The sequence below is a fragment of the Sorghum bicolor genome, chromosome 5, assembly GCF_000003195.3.
Source record: "Sorghum bicolor cultivar BTx623 chromosome 5, Sorghum_bicolor_NCBIv3, whole genome shotgun sequence".
In the NCBI taxonomy this organism is placed as follows: Eukaryota; Viridiplantae; Streptophyta; class Magnoliopsida; order Poales; family Poaceae; genus Sorghum; species Sorghum bicolor.
Window position 1 is genome coordinate 69,464,552 of NC_012874.2, and position 18,443 is coordinate 69,482,994.

At 41.4% G+C, this 18,443-nt stretch overlaps 1 long non-coding RNA gene across 5 annotated transcripts; it reads right to left on the bottom strand.

Moving 5' to 3' along the window:
• Positions 6,450 to 12,390, bottom strand: LOC8070196. 5 transcript variants are annotated; one of them, XR_002453445.1, is made up of 9 exons: positions 11,882 to 12,390; positions 11,463 to 11,775; positions 10,780 to 10,864; positions 9,935 to 10,077; positions 9,717 to 9,799; positions 9,505 to 9,640; positions 8,403 to 8,470; positions 7,842 to 7,889; positions 6,450 to 6,765 (listed from the first exon to the last, which is right to left on the bottom strand). It is a non-coding gene; the product is annotated as an uncharacterized LOC8070196 (long non-coding RNA). The 5 variants fall into 5 exon arrangements; XR_002453443.1 differs by lacking the exon at positions 7,842 to 7,889 and having other exon boundaries at positions 11,501 to 11,775; XR_002453441.1 differs by lacking the exon at positions 7,842 to 7,889.

The window sequence follows — 18,443 nt, forward strand, 5'->3', positions numbered from 1 at the left end:
TCATCAACCAAACAAATAAGTATATTAGTATTTGATAATTACTATCTAATTATAGACTAATTAGATTCAAAAAATTGTCTCATAAATTATTCCTAACCGTGTGTTTTACTTTTATAAATAATTTATATTTAATATTATGCGCCAACCAAACAGGGTCTAATTACTGGTGCCGCTGTGGTATGTGTGACCACGACGTAGCTGAACTTGCCCACAAGGTTGAGACTTGCTGCCTTGCTGGCCTCTTGTGCGAACGTTATTACCAAGGCCTTCTCCTTACTAAATTTTACCTAGTTAAAATTATTTTAGTTATTTTTAGATGATTAGTGGGACTAAATTATTTTACTGTTTTTTTAGTTAGTGTGTTTGGAACATTAGTTACTAAAGTGACTAAAATTTAGTTGGCTAAAATTTAGAAAGGGGAATCAAACAAGCTATTGTACGATCCTCAGATTGTTTCGCTGTGGCCGGCGAACCGTAAGGCTAGTCTCAATGCATGTTTTATGGGAGTGTCATGCACATTAAATAGGATAACACATAAGCAAAATTGCTGACTTGGCAGAGTCATTAAATGAAGGAGTTTCATGAGATGAGAGAGGAGTTTCATCCTCATGAAACTTATGTGGCTCGGTTACCTAGTTTATAGCCTTGGTAACTGTATCATGAAACTATGCGTTGAGACTGGCCTAATCAAGCAGTGGATTTCACTGTGCCCTTTTGGTATAATAATATTTCCTGGTGCCGCACCGGGTTCCCCTGTATCCGTTCGAGGTCTAATTCCTAGCTTCTTCACCTTGCTAATTGATGTTGGAACAGCGGGTTCCCGCACATGGGTGGTGAGAGAGCCTTGGCTCGGAGATAATGGTGAGACTATGGATAGGAAAAGTTAGGGTTTCATAAATGTATTGATCAACCATATCCCGTCAGTCACATTTACATCCCCTTTTAGAAGGCACTATTCTTGTAATACCCGATTTTAAGGACAAAACCAGATATGCACCATATGTGAGTTTTAGAAGTCAAATCTCACATATAGCTACAAATAAGGGGTAATATCAAAAGACAATGCATAAATATATAACGTACTTAGTATAAAAGAGATAACATTTAGTATCAAACAGCGGATAGACAACTCCAAACTTCGGGTATTAACTCCTCTCCACAGGATCAAATTGACTGGTTGATCACAAGCCCAAAACTTCTCCTGAGGTGTGGGGGAATTGCAAGAGTGAGCACATATCGTACTCAACAAGTATAACCAGGGGTTCATGAGGCTCAATAAGCTGACACTGGTTTGACTGCATTTAGCGTTTATATGTAGATATCATATTTAATCGTTGGATAGCAAATATCAAGGTAGCATATTAAATCCCATAACCACATGATCAATGTATACAAGAATTAAGAATAACACATATAAACAACATGATAAACCATCATTTATTATCATTATTCACGTTCGTCAGTGTCCATCTATTCCATCAGTTTTCCGGGCCGCCCGTATCCGTGGGCACGGCTAGTATACCAGATTTAACACTCTGCACAGGTTGTACATCTTTACCTATGAGTCATGATTTACCCTTTCGCCCGAGGCCCGTCGACCTCTTAACCCACTACCAAGGAAGGTCGGCAGGGTTCACTATGAAGTCTTTCAAAGGTTCGTCTAACAAGTTAGGGCCGCTTGGTTTCATTAGTCAGTCCATGTGATTCACCCGCAGGAATCCACGGTCTGCTATTCCCCAATTGCGCCGCATGGGTAACCGCTAACGAGCTAGAAAAATTACTCATACTTGACTAAAGCCAGAGCCATATAGCCCTCATGGTTGTACGAGTTGTCCCAGCTTTTGCCAAGGGATAAGTCCTTATGGAGGGTCAAGATCAATCTAGCAAAAGCCAGAGTTCTTTCCACCCTTTATATTCAAGTTACTAGAAAGCTTATTTTATTGTTTATTGTATATCCAACATTCATGTTACAAGATCATGGATTATAATCAAGCACTAGCAAGAACTACCCAAATGCATATCCAAATAGGTAACAAGGAATTCAGGATAACAATCATCTATGATTTTGCTAAGGTCATCAAGGTGGACACATGCATATGATAAATGTTATATTAATGGTGTATAGGTAACAAGGATAGTCCCCAGTTATACTTGCCTTGATCAAAGCTCTCCTGAGCCTGCTGGTCTTCAAAGGCTTGATCTTGCTCACCAACGTACGGCTCACCGTCTAATCCCAAACATCAATCAACAACACGCAATCCAATGTAGATAATCATACACGAAGCAAACAAACTATAATTAGAACAATACACCAAACAGTAGTAAAACAAATATAAAAGTTTATCAAAATATTCTACGCAGCGCTACGATCACATAAACGTAAAGTTCACGAAAATCGGAATTAAAACGTGGAAGATATGCATTTCACAAGATTTCCTATAGAGAAATAATTAATTAAATGCTACTGCAGAATTAAAAAGTTTCAAAACAGCAAACTAATACTTCTAACATGTAGAGCTCGTAAATACGAATCTAACGAAATTTGAATGGACAAAAACGGAGTTAAAACGAGTATTTTATGAGCATTATAAAATCAGTGGCAATTCTGTAATTTCTGGAAAGCGTATTCGAAATCAGCCCACAGAGAGTACGTTTTTAAAATTGAAAAGCGTAAACTTGAAAATACGCCATGGACCGCGGGTTGATTACTCAAATCTCCAGGGACTCTTTAGCAAAACTGCAAGTGAAGGGGTATCCTTGTTTCTGGGCCCTTGATCTTGATCTGGACGGCTCGGGCGCGTCTGGAGCGCCAGGCGGCGGCGGGCCGGCCGCCAGGGAGGCCTCCGGTGCGGCGGCGCCATTGCTGCCGCCTCGGAGCTCGCCGTCGACCTCGACTTTCTCGAAAACAAGCACCAAACGCCGATTCAAGGGCTCCGGGAGATGGAGAAAAGCGTCGCGAGCTCACCTAGAGGGTTGGTTCGGCCCGAGAAGGTTCACGGGGCGTGGTTACGCGCGGCAGTGGAGGCCGAGGTCGGCGAGATCGCACTTCGCGAAAGGAGGCGACTAAGGCTTGGTTTTTGCGGCGCAGATGCAAACGGAAACTGCGGCTTTGGAGGAGAAGCTTTATAGGGCGCGGTTTAGATCTTCACACGCGAAAATCCTGGTGAAATCGGGTGCCTTGCCCTCGGGGAGGGGGATTCCCAGCCGGTTACGGAAGGAAGAAGAAAGGAAAAACAGGAAGGGAGACTGTCACGCGGGGCCAGTGCGGCAGAGAGAGAAGAGGCGGGGCCCGGACGTCAGCCGATGGAAGAAGGGAGGAGGAGGTCAGCGCGCGGTTGGGCTGGCTCCTGGGCCGTGCGCTGGGCCAAGGCGGGGGGAAGGGGGAGTGCTGGGCCGGTTGCTGGCTAGAGAGGGGAGGGGTGAGGTCTTCTTTCCCCTTTTTTTCCTTCTTCTTTTATTTCAAAACCTATTTTAAAATCCATTCTAAAATCACTTTGAAATACTTTTGAACTTTGGTAAAACCACTCAGCACAATAAATAAAATGCAGGAGCATGAGTGCACAAAAAATGTTTCTACTCCCTATGATAAATTTTATTTTGATGAAAAATATTTTTTTCCCTATGTTTCATGAGCACAAAAATACAAAATTAAATCATTTTTCACCTATTTCAAAGGTTGCAAATTTTTGGGTGTTACAATTCTCTACATGGTTAATTTACAAAAACCATCCCGTCAGTTGCATTTACATTCCTCCGTCCACGAAAGAATCAATTCCTAGAATCTGTGCGAGTCAAAAAAATTTTAAATTTGACTATCTTTATAGAAAAGAGTAATAACATTTATAACATAAAATACGCATTATACGAAAATATATTCTAAGATGAATCTAATGATACCAATTTGATGCCCTAAATCTTAGCATTTTTTTTTCTAAAAATTTGGTCAAAGTTTAAAATGTTTAACTTAAAACAACTTTAGAAATTGACTCTTTCGTGGACAGAGAAATATCCTAAGAATATTTCTAAGACAAACTTGGAAGCTAGGGGCATCTAGGAAATTCCCATTGCGAACCAGCCTTCAGCAACTCAGGTCGGGGTGCAGGCTCAAGTCCGGCCCACAGTGCCAGCCCACCGGCAACCCAGCTCGCAACCTTGCACCGGCGACCTCCAGCATTCCTCGTCCTTGTTGGGGATCTCCACCTGCGACGCTAGGGCCTTCGCTGGTGCTGGCCGGACCGGCCTCCGCCATGCCTTCATCCGGAAGCGCTCGGATGTTGTCAAGGAAACCTCCGCCGGATTTCTCCTGCACATCACTCAAGACACTTGGCACCCAGTTAGTTGTTTCTCCCGGATTGTGGTGCATGTCATAAAATTAATTATTATTTGGCAAGTTCATATGCAAAGATTCATACATCTAAGCTAAACTTTAAAAAGCGGGATATAATATAACTGAGCTTGGGACAGAAAAGAGACTACGAAAAGCATGCCACAAAGAGAAACTTTTTCAGCCAAATCAAAGGACAACCTTGGTTTCATTGTTGGTGCTCCGACTAGTTTGGAGATTGAATACGTCCGCTTGGAAGGATATGGAATGCATTCTGAGGGTTGCTCTTCGCTTGAGCCTATTAGCCGAATCTATCAGTCATTTAGTAGTGTTTTTCTTTAACAACAAATCAGCGAACAATACTTTCTATTATGGCTTATCAGCCAAACGACGAGAACTATGGTGATGGAGAGGAAGAGAAACACTGTAGCTATTTGTTTGTTGCAGTACTGCCTAACCGAATAGAATTCTGAGGGGCATGCAAAGCAGCGTGCCCTAAATTTGGCTGCCAAATCTTTAGCATGGCAAATTTTGAACGCGAACTAAGTACGCCCTAAATTTGGATGGTTTCTATTAGCTAATGATGTGGATTACTGTGAAATTAGATACACTTTTATTATAGTGGCCTTTTGCTTTATAAGAGATATAGACAGTTGACTTTTTATAATTGAATTATAGATTTAGATTAATAAATTTTTGTGATATTATAGTTTACCTTTTGCACCAGTTATTGTCCTATTTCATTATTTTTCGTCTTTCTTTCTTGCATGGAGGAGCTAGCACATTATTTGTTTTGCCTGTTGCCTTATCTTGACTCTTATCGCTTCTCTACCATGCTGGATGTTTTCTTCGTTGTGTACCATTGGCATCGTCGTGGTGATGGTACTGGTCTCTGACAACTGGTGGGATCCTTGGCCGGGTGTGGTTATCTTGTCACCTGTCTGCATATATAGCTACACTGTGGCTGTCACGAGATGAAGGTGTAATGTATATATGTTGAGCTCTATGCAACGAGGACAGCTGGAAGGGACAGTGACCTTATCACCAAGCTCCTAGCATCTGAGAAATAATTAAGCCAATGAGGGGCATCTTGTAGTTAATATATAGAGTAAAATACACTGACGGCCCTTTAACTTGTCAGCATGTGCCATTTTGGTCCATGAACTTGTAAACTCGAAAAAGTGACCCATGAACTTGTTCATCTATGCCACTTTGGTCCATAAACTTGCAAACGCAAAACAGTGGCCCCTGAACTTGTCGGCCTGTGCCACTTTGGTTCATGCGTGTAAAGGCTCTTTCAACGCGTCAACAAATATTTGTTTATTTCATAACTAATTATTAGTGAAATACTAAATTCATGAAATGTTTTGTGTAGCCTCTCATGATGTACTCTACCTAGGAAAAATATGAAACCTAGAAAACGAATAATTTTTGCTTGTTCTAAAATTATCTCTTTTAATTAATAAATGCAACGAATTGATATATTATTTGATATATTTGACGCTATGAATAAAAATATATCAATTTCGTAAATTAAAAAAGAAGTGCTGACATCATCGCTGATGTCAACACCATAAACGGTGTCATGCATGGCCTACCAAAGGCGGCCACGTGGCAGAACAGTGTCATGCAGCTAGTGTTGTTATTTTTGTATTTGCATGTTCATGGACCAAGGTGGCACAGGTCGACAAGTTCAGAGGACACTTTTTCACGTTTGCAAGTTCATGGACCAAAGTGGCACAGGCGGACAAGTTCAGGGGTCACTTTTTCGGGTTTGCAAGTTCATAGACCAAAGTGGCACAGGCTGACAAGCTAAAGGACCGCCAGTGTATTTTACTCTAATATATGTATATGTAGTTGTAGTGTATGGCGACTTGGTAAGTTGGTAGTGGCACGATACATGTTAGCTTTCTGCAATCTGCACCACTGCCTAATAATTAACCAAACAGGAACAACGTTGGTGTGGATTTCGTGTTGAGGGATAGTATGTAGTATATACTAGTAGATTGCGCGCGCCCTCGCGCGCGTACCGGTATGAAATACATCAAATTTTTTATATGGAAATAGGCTCGCGCGCGTACCGGTATAGAATACATCAAATTTTTAATATGGAAATAGGCTCAGAGATAGGAATTTAATATATATGTCATACAAAGGAACTGAATATTTTATTTATTTTTACATAGGTCAGAATAGAATATATATACACACACAGACAAGGTCAGGAATTTGCTTCAGGAAACCTTTTTATTTTATGGATAAGCACTATAGCAAAGGCTGTGTTGCAGTCATCTGTAAAGATAACACCACTAAAACAATGCATAACTAAGGTATGGGTACTAAGAGCAAAAGAAGACAAAGTAACCCAAAACAGCTGACCAGAGCAGGTAAGAACCCCCGCCGATGACCAAAGGAATGCAGAATACGCCACCGTAACATACCTGAAGTCACGTGGATAGAAAAGGTTACCAAGAAAACTGGAGATGACATAGTTTTGATGAGAGCACATGTGAAGTAGATGGAAGCTTATGTATGTAGCAACTGGAACTGCCAAAAATAATAAAAGAATTAAAGACAAATCAATAGATCATCAAATACGATAACACGAACAAAGAAACATATCATAGGGACCATAGTCACCCTCTACTTTGCTGTGGATTCTGAAAATTCTCTCAATTCTCAGACAAATGCTAATACAGCTCATACAACTAAGACAATTGTGATCTATGTTTTAGTCAACTTAAAATCATAAGCATGTGAAGAGCTCGCTAAAAAAACCTTAATGTTAATGTCACTAACCGTATCTTGAAACTCATGGTTTACCTAGCAAACGAGAGATTGAAGTTGAGGGTCACTGAACCATAGAGTAGAAATAAAATAAAGTGATTGGTTCCTATAATTAGCGGTTGAACGCAAGCTCTTTTCAATAAACTGCAAGTACTCCCAGTAGATTTGTTGTATTTCACATTAAAAGATTTTCAATTAAAAGATGTCAAAGAGCAAATATTTGACCTATAGGCATTGGCAAAAAACAGAAAAGATTTAGGAAAGAAATGAAGGGACGACATGGAAACAAACCCATATGTCTAATAGGAATCATAGAGCATGAGTCCTTCATCCTATCTGGTACTCTTCTTTATCACTAATGGTCTACAACTTTCTCTTATTTTTAAATAATAATTACAATTAGCAGGCGCATATATCTATGAAAGAAGTAGGCAAGTAAATAGGGGAGTTCTAAACAAGGAAAAAATAATCTAAATAATTGACATATAGTTGCTGAGCTTTCCAATGTTTTTAACTGAACCAAATTAACAGAAGAAATATGCAGTACATTGCAATTCTCGGAATAGTATTTAAACAATTATCACTCTAACATACATGATGCATCACTGGCCGATGTAAAATAGCATCACTTGGAAATAAATAAAACAAAAATGGTATGACAACCTTTAGAGAAGACATGTAACGAACACATGGACACAATATATGTCAAAAGCTAATTTTGCAAACATACACTAGAGGTTCAACCACATGGCCTTCCTCTGTTGCTGTGAATTTAATCCTGACAAATTGTTGTAAACGAAAACCACATGAATAAAACAAATGGCTTAAAATTTAGAACCTAGCATCTGCAGTAGCAGCACATAGTTTATCTTTGCAACACTGAATACTATCAATCAATCAAGTTTATCTTTGCAAAAACAATACATAGAGAAGATAGAAGAGCTATTCCATGCTTGCGATCCCTGGAACTAAATAGTGCAGGATGTCTCTAAGCATATCCTTTGCAGCCAGAGGAAGACCATTTTGGTGAATAAATAAACTATTACATGATTAGATTTATATTTTTTTGAAAGAATAAAAAATATAGACCTTTGCTGGAAGGCATCCAAATGGCTCCACAGATGGAATGTAGGTTAACAAAGTCAAACGAACATGCATCTAATGACATGGCATGAATAAGCAAACTCTTTTTCATAATTGTTCGCATCCATACGTACAAACAGAACATGACCAAAATCTAAAGGAGCAGTAGCCAGGACACTTAAAGAGGCAGTGAGATGTAGAAGCTCACCAAAGGTTGAGCGCTACATATTAGCTGACACCCTAAGATGATGGACAAAGGATAAGCCATCTCACTCCCTGCCAAAAAAAATTCCACGAAAGCATCAGAACCGACCAAAAGAAATAGCAACAAAATAGCAATGAACAAAGTTGAATTTTAGCTTATCTGAACTCTTGAGTTTAAAAAATGCAATCATATTGTAGCAGTAAGGCTAAATCTAACCCCAAAGCTATTTTCACGTGTCCTGAAACACCAAATGGCGATATTGAAGGGTTGTATTAAATCAGAATTCGTATGACATGTGCAAAAATATATTAAATTAAACCATTTCATTTCATACTTGAAATAGGAGAGAAGACGTCAGCTCAAGCATTGTATTTATTAAACCATTGGTAAACATTTGGACATGGCACAACAATACATTTGTATATAGAAACTAAAAAATAGACCATTATTCAAGAAGTTAGCCGACAATGACAAATTAGATCCTAAGAAAGCACTGGGCACTGACCTAGGCATTGACCAATACAGTGCAAAGCGCTAGATAAATAATAGCAACGAGGGTGGAGGAGGGAGTAATGGAGGTGCCATCGCGCAGCCTTGGCCTGACCACACGAGCTGGAAGCAGCGCCCGCCACCGCATCGGAAGGGCAGGGGAGAGAGAGAGGAAGGGAAGGGGAGAGACAGGAGGAGGAGGGCGGCGATGGCATGTCGCTGGCACCTGGCGCCGTTGTCGTCGCCCCTGCTGGTGTCGGGGGGACGAAGGAGGGAGCGAAGAGAGAGGAGGCGAGTTGGAGAAAGGAGAGGATGAAGAAACAGACGTGGATGTGTTTTTTTTCTTCAACAATAAACCTGCTGATGTGGCTGGCCTCTCCTGCCATAAAATTCCCTCAGGATTGAAGAGAATTCCTAGTGACATTTCTCTGTAACCCAACATGTTCTTTTAAAGGTTTGCAAAAATGTCTATCACACTAATGGAGAAGGTAAGGATTTTTTTGAATAAAAACATGATTTTTAGATGCCTCCAAAACATGACAATGAAAAACAGACCTTGAGCTAACTAAGTAAAATGAGAGGCGACATGTAGACACAATCAATGGAGAGCACACACCTTGCATTTCTGGACCTTCACTTTATTGTTACGAAATCCTGCAGCAGACCACTAGGTGGAACCTAATTTTGCTTTAGCCCCAAATTAGAGAAGGTAGTGATACAGTGTCAATAAAGGGCAGTCGTAACTGTTTAACCTGCATATAGTAATCTTTCTTGTCAAAATCAACCAAAGCATTAGGCAGATCTCAATCATTAACCAAGGGATTTCACCTTATCATACACAAGGACCAAAGCCTGTGTAGTGCCATCCTCATTAATACTCAATCAATGAAAAACAACAGTAAGTATTTAACCTGCATTGCATATATAGTATTTTTTTTGTAAAAACTAACCAAAGCATTTGGCTGATCTCAGACTCAATCAATATTTTTTGTCTATATCTAGTATAAAGTGTATAGCAATATAATATAGTTACATGAGAAAAATACCTGTATCCAGTCCATAGTGCATTGGAGATGGAAGGTGCATGTTAGGAGTTTGACTTCACGTTGTAAAAATGTCTCACAGGCAAAGCCATTGTTTACCATAAAGATGGAAGCTTCATATCCGGAGTGACCATTCCGAATAATACCTTCACCGAGAATTCCAAAGGCCAAAGATTTTTCTTAGATCATCAGGTAAATTCAATGTATATACTCAGATTTTGCACAATATTATAGAATTTAAAAGCTGTAGCATAAAAACTCTATCCATAAAATGGGACATCTGAAAGTTAAAACTGATACACTCTAATAAAAACGGACAAATCTGTATCCAACAATAAACTATTACTCAGGTAACAACGCCTGCCCTGCTTGTGGCTTGTGCACGAGGTTGAGCAAGGGGGGTGCACATGAGGTTATTATAGATCATTAACAATATAGTAGTAATGATAACAAAGCAATTTTATGACATGCCTCGTGCGCTACTTAGCTGAGTTGCAATAAGGTTGGGGGCTAAGATATTTTACCGGGAAGCTAGAGAGAAACCTACGTTGGGTCAAGCAATGAGCTAACTACATTAAAGCTGAGTAGTTACCAGAAAATGGAATCACCCATCAAAATGAAAACAACCCAAAAAAAAGACTTATGGTTTTGTTTTTTTTCATGTTACAAAAACACAGCAAGGAAACTGAAGAAAAGGCACTACTTCCTGACACTCAATGTAGATAGAATCAATAATCATTGTTAGCTTCTAAATGAAGTCAATCTGTAGCTTCTAATTAGATAAGTTCCTGTGATATGACAATTAAAACTAACTACCCCATAAAGATAACATGACTGATGAGAGGTACCTGGAATATTGTCTTTAAAGGTTGCCATCTCCATAGAAATATTGGATGTCCTTGGTCTCTCTGTAAAGGTCAATAAAGACCAATGCTGCATAAACAAATGGAGTTCAGTACTGAATCTATGTCATGCCAAATTTTGAAGGACTAATTGTACATACACAATAATGTTTTGGGAAAGAAAGACAAGAGCTCAGAAGAACTGTACAAATTATTTAGCCTCAGTGACGCCTACTTTATATTTTTAGGACATCAAAACACATACTTTGACAAAATTATTTCCTAAGATAGGTTAGCTCCAGTTCAATGTGGCAGCAGGCAATATGGATAGACAACCAAAAGTGTGGAACATCACTAATTGAACAAGGTGCAGGCAGTATATATAGCCAAAAGCCTGAAACATTGGAACATCACTAACTAAGAAGCTGAAGGCAATATATATAACCCAAAGTCAGCGCTAGTCCTGATGCAAGCTGCATTAGATGAAAACCAATTTAACGTACATAGATGACAGCTGCATCATGGAAAATAAGAGCACAGAAAAATCGTAGTTGAGCTATGAACAACAAAGCTAAATTAATAGATGAGGGCAGCTCATTATTTTGTGCAAAATATGGAAAAACAAAATCTGCAATCTAGAGGGCAAATCAAACATGCCTGAAATTATTACTTTGGGCGATAATATACACCTCAAATTTGGAGGAAGTGTCGATCGAAAAAATCTTACACAAGGAACCTCTGTTTCCAATGATATGTGAACATGGCTCACAGAAAGATGCTTGTATGCACATCTTACAAATGTACCTGCACAGGTAATAGGCATCCTGCCCCTACACCTACTGCAATAGAACACATAGCAAAATTGCGGTACAACAAGATGAGCGTAAAAATGAGAAGTGAACTAAGGAAAAGCACAATAGCTGTATGACGCAAGGCAAGCCTAAAAATGAGAAGTGATCTGAGTAAAAGCACAATAGCCGTATGACGTAACGCAAGGCAATCCTGGAAAGTGAAAAAAGCCACTAATTAGTAATACCTATAGCAAGCTACAAATGATAGATACAGCAACCATGAGACCGAGAAGGAGAATAATAAAGGGGTGAAATACCTCTATAGCTGATTCAAGAGTAGAGCTGAACCGCTGTGGTTGCTGCTGGCGAGGAAGAAGGCACTCGCAGGCGTGGTCACCCGTGTACGGCACAAGAGCTAGGGTTTCGGTGAGCAGGGAAGGCATGAACCGCAGGAAGGAGGCAGTGCCGGGGGGCAAGCAAGTCGGTGGGAGAGGACGTGAGGGTGGGGGAGGGGGCGGCAGAGGCACCGGCGTGCCGCCTCGGGCCGACCGCACGACCTGGCCGCGCCGCCCGCCGCCGCATCGGGAGGGCATGGGAGAGAGAAGAAGGGGAGGCGATAGAGGAGCAGGAGGAGGAGGAGGGGGAGGAGATGGAGGAAGAGGAGGAGGGCGGCCACGGCGCGCCGCTGGCACCAGTCACCGTCGCCCCTGCTAGCATCGAGAGGATGAAAACTGTCGAGGGGAAGGTGGAGGAAGCGACGAGAAGAGTCAGGGAAAGGAGAGAGGAGAAGAGCCAGAGGAAAAGAAAGGATGCGGAGGAGAGTTTTTTTTTTTTGGTGAACAGTAAACCGGGATGACGTGGCTAGCCTCATGTCCCAGAGAATATGTTGTGTTTGGTCGAAGATAGGAAATTTTGTGTGGTACATGATGTTAGCACGCTCTCATTTGTTGGAATCTGTTGTTCAATTCCACTCGGCTGTTTGTTTTGTTTTGTTGGCGGTCATTGTGACTGAATATTATTTGATGGGATTCGGCAGACAATGGCTGTTATGCATGCTCTTCTAGTGCTAAGATCATTACTGTATGAGTTTTTACCCATGTTATGGAAGTTGGTTGGAGGCTAGCTATTGTTTGAGTGTTAGTTACGTAACTAAAATTTTCAGGAAGAGATCCATGGATGCATTGCATTTCCATCGGCAGAAATATTTCCTTTTGGTACAGAAATTATATGCTTCTTGATCTGAATATGCATCTCAATATTTTATTTGGCTGTAAATGTAAGCGTCTGTATGTTAGATTTGAGACTTTTAAAGATGATTTTTCTTCTGTGTGTTGTACATGCCCTTTTAGATGCTTGATGTGGTTGTTGAATTGTTCTTGGGAGCCCATTAGCCCATACGGTTGATGACATTCATGCCTCGCCTTTAGAAGGTTGTCCGAAGGCCAAAGGGTAAGAGCATCTATAGCTGGTTACCAAAACTCGAGCCCAACTCTATATTTGAGTACTGAGAATCTCTAACGGGAATCCTAAATGTCCCCTACTCTATCTTTTGGGGTAAAGGGAAAAAAACTCAATCCAACTTGGGCTCTCACTTTCTAGAGCCTCCAAATCTCCTACCTCAGCCCATCTCTAATGGGTGTAGAGAGTTCTCTACATCTTTCTCGATATTTTTTCACTGTTGACTCAATGTTCTCGTCATTTTATTTTATTTTTGGTTTGCCATTCTTACGCGCCGCTATCCATTCTCATCTGCATGGCTCCCGACGAAGCCCTCCGTCCAGCACAGCTCCCCTTCCAGCAATCATCATGTTTCTTAGCGGCTTCCCTTCTCGGCACCAGTACTATCATCGGGCACTCGACCCCAGCGTGACTCTTATCTGGTGCTCCTCGCCCTCGGAGAGAAACTCTACCCTGTCATGCTGTCTCCTGTGGGCGGAAAAACAAGGACAAGCCTCCATATACTCTCTCTCTCTCTCTCTCTCTCTCTCTCTCTCTATATATATATATATATATATATATATATATATATATATATATATATATATATATATATATATATATATATATATATATATAGCTCCGTAAAGTGTAAAAGCATTTGGTATGTACTTCCTCCATCTCAAATTATAAGTTATTTTAAAAATTTTAGAAAGTTAAAGCATCTCAAGTTTTATCAAAATTATATAAGAATATAATAATATTTAAGATAACAACTAAATAGATAATTTTTTTATTATATATTTATATTTGATGTTATAAACCGTTGTAATACTCTATAATTTTAGTCAAACTTCTAGTTTCCGAAGAGAAGGCAGGTACTCCAAGCCAATATTCACAGTCATTGTTGTTATCCCCTAGGGCCTTCAAAGGGATATTATCATCGACTCCGGTGGTGGCGGCGAGCGGCACCAGCCTTGGCAGCATGGCCCCTATGGCGGCACAAGCTCTGATGGACATAGCCCCTATGGCGTGGCCCCGACGAGCTCCTCCAGTTGAGCCACCTTTGTCATCATCGACTCTGGTGGGTATAGATTTCCAAACGGGCCAAATCTAGCGGGCTGGCACGGGCACGGCACGAAAAAGCCCGATCCGAAAACGGCCCGGCACGGCCCGGCACGGCCTGCCTTGTGCCCGTGCCAAGCACGGCCCGGCACCGTGCCCGTGCTTGGGCCGCGATGGCAGCACGGTGACACGGCCCGCTTAAACGGTCGGCACGGGGTCGGCACTATATAAGCCGCGCGCCGCGGCCGCCCCTCCCCAACTGAAACCCTAAATCATTCCCCCCCCTCGGCCGGCCTCTCGCCCTCTCCTCTTCCACTCGCTCTCGATGCGGCGTCTCCTCCCCGGCTGAAACCCTAAATCCACCTTCTTCTTCCCTTCGTCCGGTGAGAAGCAGAGGGCCACGGCGGCTGATTGACACACGGATCTACATCCCCCACCCCCCTTCTTCCTTGCTCCAAGTCAATGTGAACGTAACCTCGTCCATCTCCTCTTATCCTCTCTCTCTCGTCTCCGTCGTCGCCGCCGCCGTTGCCGGACTCCGGCAGGTTCGGTGCTCCGCTTTGATGCGTTGAGGTACCAGGGTGCCGGATCTTGGCGACGACGTCCTCACCGTTGTCTCTGGTGCTCCGTCAAGCAAGGTGAGTCGTAACCCTAGATCTCGTTAGGGTTTGGATGTTCGTTAGGGTTTAGATCTCGTCAAGCAACGATTTTAATTCTCTCTTTTGTTTTGATGTTGATTAGGGTTTGGCGTTGAGGGACCGGAGACGGACGAGATGTTAGAAGAGGATGAGATCGTCGAGATGACTGGAGACGATGAGGACGATCTCTTTGGGGATGACGAGGAGCTCTTGGGCTGTCGTGCTGCCGAGGAGCTCTTCGAGGGTTCTGCTGCCCACCCACATCCCGTCGACGACGATGTGGCCCCAATCGAGGTCCATGCTGCTGACGGTGCTGCTAACGGCAACGCCGGTGCTGCTGACAGCCACGCCGGTGGTGCTGACGACAACGCCGGTGCTGCTGATGCCTCCAGCATTAGGGGTAAACGCCCTTCTACCTCAAAATGCTGGGAGGATTTTGAGAAGCTCTTCAAGAAGGTAGATGGTAAGGAGGTCAGGTATGGCGCTTGTTGTCTTCATTGTCGTAAAGAATACACTGGGTATTCTAGATTTGGGACTGGCCACCTCCTACTTCATATGGACGTTTGTGAGAAGAAAAAGGAGAAGTCTCGCCTTACTCAGTCCCACATTACTTTCACTAAAGATGGTGTTGCTCGTAACTGGGAGTATTCTTCTGAGGTAGCTCGTGTTCAGCTTGTTCGTTTGCTTGCTAGACTAGACCTTCCTCTTAGACTTGGGGAAACTGAGGCATGGGAAGAATACATACGCATTGCACATAACCCTAGATTTAAAGTTGTTTCTAAGCAAACTACTGGTAGAGATTTACTTAAGTATTTCAATGGTAAGCGTGTTGCTCTGATAGAAACTATGAAGAGTAGTTCTATTTCTTCTGTTGCTATTACTTCTGATATCTGGTCTGGAAATGCTAAACAAGATTACTTGTCTGTTGTTGCTCATTATATTAATGTTCATTGGCAACTTGAAAAAAAGGGTGCTTGGTTTAAGGCTTATTGATGTGTCACATAATGCTGAGAACATTGTTGATCGTATTAATGTTGTGCTTAATGATTATGGCATACAAAACAAAGTTTTTTCTGTAACTTTAGACAATGCTTCTGCTAACACTAAAGCCATTGATGCACTAAAACCTATACTTAAGGAGTACTTGGGTGCTGATTTGTTTTTGCAACAACGCTGTGTTTGTCATATCATAAACCTGATAGTGAAGGAGGCTCTTGTTCTTGTTACTCCTATGCTTGATGCTCTTAGAACTGCAATATCATGGCTTAATGCTTCTAACCAAAGAATTGCTGCATACAAAAGTTACTGCATGGCTTCTTCTGTTAGACCTAGGACTTTTGGATTGGACATGGATGTCAGGTGGAACTGTACATATCTGATGATGAAACATTTGATGCCTCACAAGGAAATTTTCCATACTTTCATTGAGTCTAATTATCCTAGAGCTAGAAATGCTCCCTTTCTTTTGACTCATGATCATTGGGCTATGGCAACTAAAATATTGGCATTCCTTGAACTGTTTTATGACTCAACAGTTGCTTTGTCTGGTGTGTACTATCCTACTGCTCCACTTATGGTTCATCATATTGTTAAGATTGCTTTACACATGCATAAGTATCAAAATGATGAACATATTAGATGTGTTGTGCAACCTATGATTGATAAGTACAATAAATACTGGAGAACCATACCTCATCTGTATTGCATTGCATTTATCTTGGATCCTAGAGCTAAAATTAAAGGTTTCAATGCTGTGCTTAGGAAGTTACATTTGCTTACTGATGCTGATTATGGTAATAAGTTGGCTGAAACTAGAACCCTGCTTTTCAAACTATATCATAAATATGATGATCTGTATGGTTCTGTTAGGGAGAAAAGGGCTGCCCCTCCAAGCCTATCTGGTAAGAAAAAAACAGCCTGGGCTGATATATATATGATGATGATGTACTTCCTCCTAATTTTGATATGTCCAGGAGTATTCCTGCTACTACCTTGCTTCATGTAGCAACTGCTTCTTCATCTACTAGATCTGAACTCACATCCTATCTGGATTGTGACACTGTCAGTCAGTATGATAATGACTTCAACCTCTTGCATTGGTGGCATCAGCATAAACTAACTTATCCTGTTCTTTCTACCACAAGTGGTAGGATCCTTGAAGAACGACGGCGAAGGTTGAATCCTGAGACTGTGGAGGCACTAGCATGCATCAAGGATTGGGAAGCTGCTGAATCAAGGCTACAACATATGGTGGAGGACAAGGAACTGGAGGCTGCCTTTGAAGAGCTTTATCTTGATTAGTCATTTCATTTATGTAATGGTTCTGTAATCTTAAAACTCTGGATGTGGATGCTTTGGACCTTGGTTGATGTAATGAACAATTAATCTGGGGCTGGCTGCACTCTTTTTCCCTGTCTAGGGTTTCTCACAAGGGTGAGTTTTACCTAGACAGGTTTTTAATGAGGCAGCCATTGCACAGCCCCCTTCTTTTGTTATGTTTGTGTCTTTGAGATCTCTGCCTGTTTTTCTGTTTTCAAATTCTGAGAAGTTCATTGAATTTGCTATTTTTTATGAGTTTTTTTTGTATGTTTTTGTAGTGTTAGTGTCTGGGCACGACACTACACTAATGTTCACTGGCGGGCTGCCGTGCCCTTGGGCACGGCACGACACTAATTCTCGCCCTTAGTGTAGTGCCCATGCCTGGAGCTCAGCACGGCAGCCCTACTCGGCACGGCACGGCTGGTACGCGTGCCTGATTGGGCCGTGCCTGTTAGTGTCGTGCTAGCACTGTGCTAGTGCCGTGTAGTGCCGTGCCGCCCGTTTGGAAAACTATACTGGTAGGCAACCGCGGCCTCGGTGGCGGCAAGCACAGTTTCAGTCTTGACGACATCCATGGTCACCTCTACACATTGTGTTTGACAGATGGGGTCAGACGACACATGTGGTCCGCTGATAATAGCTTTTCCAAGAAGCCATAGTTGTTCAATCAAGGCCTTGTTTAGTTGCAAAATATTTTGTAAAATGTGAATAGTATCAATTTCGTTTGTATTTGATAAATATTGTCCAATCACGGACTAACTAGACTCAAACTATTCGTCTCGTCAATTCCGACCAAACTGTGTAATTAATTTTTATTTTCATCTATATTTAATACTTCATGCATACGTCTAAAGATTCGATGTGATGTAAAATCTAAAAAATTTTGCAAAATTTTCTGGGAACTAAACAAGGCCCAAATAGCTCTGAGTTTTCTCACAGCACACAAACCTACAATAACTTTTATATAACCCACAGCTCACAGCAACTTTTTCAGAAGGCGTGGGTCAACCAAACAGGCTGTAAATCGACGGCACCTAGATCCTGCTGAAACCAACGCTGACCGTGGCAAAATTTTACTGCCAGTAGGGCTTTGTTTAGTTAAAAAAAATTTGCAAAATTTTTCAGATTTTCCGTCACATCAAAACTTTAGACACTTGCATAGATTATTAAATATAGATAAAAATAAAAACTAATTACACAGTTTGGTCGGAATTGACGAGACGAATCTTTTGAGCCTAGTTAGTTCATGATTGGACAATATTTGTCAAATATAAACGGAAGTGCTACTATTTCTATTTTGAAAAAAAATTTGGAACTAAACAAGGCCTAGATTATAAAAAATCTGACCAATAGACTGTTCAGGTCCTGGACGACTACTGCCAATGGACGAGCTCGTGATGAGAGCCTATTTATTTGCTGA